Consider the following 2,893-nt stretch of genomic DNA (forward strand, 5'->3'; position numbering starts at 1 on the left):
TGATTGACAGGTGGATTTTTTAAATTTTGACACAATGATACATACTCTACCATTTCCGGCTTATATGATGAATGATAATTTGTGACTGATATAGGCTGCTATAACCAGTCGGCTTTGAAATTTTGATTCATTATTCTATGACTGATATATGCTGCCATAACCAGTCTGCTTTGAAAATTTTTATTCATTGATGCATATACTAACGTCCCGTCTTGGATTATATTGTGACACTGTACAAATTGATATATGTTCATATGTTCAATTATGCACTAAGGTTGCTTTGGGAGATATCAGAACCAAGGCTGTACATTAAAATGACACTGCACAGCTCGATCTGTGTTAAGGCGCGCACTGTAGTTGCTATGGGGGATACCCAACCTTGAACTGATATTTATTGCATAGGAGAAAAAACATATGATCATCTGTATGTTAAATTATGTGATATTTTTTGTATAGCCAAATGATAATCGGTTGCTAATATCTGTCTATATGTCACTGCATGCAATATACTATGTCGAAGTCAAATAATTGAGTATGATCGTTTGCAATTATTATCTGACGACCTAGTCGTCTGTTGTCTAATAAAGGGTAAATTGGACGCTACTTTGCATTGGCGCAATCCAATGCGCAAAACTGCGAACCCACCACACACATACACTGATTCACATAACGCACACACATGGACTTGTATGCTTACACATAGACGCTCGTATGTGTGTGACCACATGCGTACACATAGATGCCCATGTACATCCTCACATACATACATATGAACATTTCCTACATCAATGCACAGACGCACATATGCGAACGCATATGTATATAATGGTTCCTATTTACAATAAGTTAATAAAGGTCTTTTTAACAAGTATTTATGATGTATATGTACTTAAATGAGATCTTAGGTTTAGAATATAGTAGACATGTCATGATTGGTATTATATTAAATCACTGTTCATTTGCAGATCTCCGGTTCTATCGGCAAGGAGATCGCATGATGTGTCCGTAAGTTATGAACTATAGGGAGTAATTGGTTAGCATGTTAACATTTTGTATGTAGTGTCGGTAGCCAGCTTTAACCAGTTCTTCGGTGGGAAACTACACAAAGCAACTGTTGGAGGACCAAGACATACCCCTGATGACACCGTATGAACTAACCAATGACCAGGATGACCAGGAGCAAGGTCCAATGGAATTATGCCAGCTTGTCTCTATTGTTCTACCTGTGACCTGTAAGGTATATAGGTTACTGCTCTGGGCACCATAAGGGAGTCATTTTCCCTTCTTTGATGACCGCAGGCTTCAGGATTGATGACTGAGAACTGGAGCCAGAGTGCTAGCGTATGTATCGGCTGTACCTTGTATTTTACTTGCTTTTTGCGATAATTGTTTAGATCACAGCGCGTTATACTTTTTCTTGCAAAATATAACTTGTGCTTTGGAACCATAATTAGATTGGAAAGCAATTATTTCATTTTAGCAATTAAGAGGTATCCATAACTATATGAGGACACAATGAATATATATGATATTTATGTGCACAATAAGAGTTTGCTTATGCATTACTCTCTTTGAACGTTATAATTAAACAATCAAATGGACTATACATCTCACTAGTCCTACATTCTTTCTTGCCCGGGCCAAGGAATGTGCATTTATTTCCCTGTTTTAGTACACCTACAGCCATACTTTACTGGATTTACCCAATCCCATCTGATCTTGGTAGCTAAACAGTAATAGGCCTGGTCAGTACCTGGAAGGGAGACCTCTGGGAAATACAAGGTGCTGTAGGTTAAATAAGAATATTTGGGATTGTTCTTGCACATGGCCAAGCTACATATTTATATGCATCTATGTAAGTAATCATAATTGTACAGTGTCAAATGATCTTAATTAAGCTCGAATGTGTGGAATTGAAAAACTATACAGTGCTTACACTATATATATCGAACTTTTCTCTGTGGAATGTAGAATTGAATAATATTTCGCCACTGGATCTCATTATTTTTATGGATGATTATTTTACATCATCTAATAAAAAATTAAAAATAGAAAAAGATTAAACTGTATGATACGATATTATTTTATTGATGTTGAATACATTTTTAACACTTATATATAATAATTCAATAAGAGTGCCCCAGCAACTAGTGATACTTTTTTCTCTTCTGTTGTCTAACAATTGATAATCAGGCACTGGAGAAATGCAGGTTTTTATAGTGGTTGGCTGAAAGGTGATTCCCTGCATGAGTCATCAGTGCTGGAGGTTAGTGGTAACACCTGAGAGAGGTGTTATGTCATCTCTAGCCTGAGGTTAAACCCAGCTGAGTTCTGTTGAGTATTCTAGGAAGGCCAGCAGTCAGTGAAGTGATGAGTGTTTGAAAGCAGGCCAGTCATGACTGCTGGTACTGACACAGTGATTCATCTGCTGCCTTTTATTTTTTGTTAAAATCAAAGGAGAAAATAAAATGAAGTTCCATAAACACAAGCAGGCTAACCAATACATAATAAGAAAGGATTTATGTCATGTACTGTAGTTTCTATATTAAATATACAGTACACAGGACCCAGTTATGATAATGTTTCAATATGTTATTAGGAGATAGCTGTTAATGCTTATAAAATTGTAGTGAATGAGATTTTAGAAAATAAGGAAGATGTCATGTTTTATACTTAAGAATGGTTGAGTGTGTGGAAAATATTGTTATGAATCCTTATTGTAAAGGAAAAAGGGAAGAAGGGAGATGGAAAAAGTGAGGCATGGTATAAAAGCTAAATTTGGAATTGTGATTTGAGTACATATTAAATAGTGTGGTGTATATTACGATTATATTATCATTAATGTTTCAAGTAACTTGCATAGTGCCATATGTTGATGAATCAAGCGGTATGG

General features: G+C 35.8%; 1 pseudogene; it reads left to right on the plus strand.

Annotated features, from left to right (window-relative positions):
* The first annotated feature begins 1,675 nt into the window (after window positions 1-1,675).
* Window positions 1,676-1,794, plus strand: LOC148534893 (5S ribosomal RNA; annotated as a pseudogene).
* The last annotated feature ends 1,099 nt before the right edge of the window (window positions 1,795-2,893 follow it).

Source organism: Taudactylus pleione, unplaced genomic scaffold (assembly GCF_031769625.1).
Source record: "Taudactylus pleione unplaced genomic scaffold, aTauple2 ptg000062l, whole genome shotgun sequence".
NCBI lineage: Eukaryota > Metazoa > Chordata > Amphibia > Anura > Myobatrachidae > Taudactylus > Taudactylus pleione.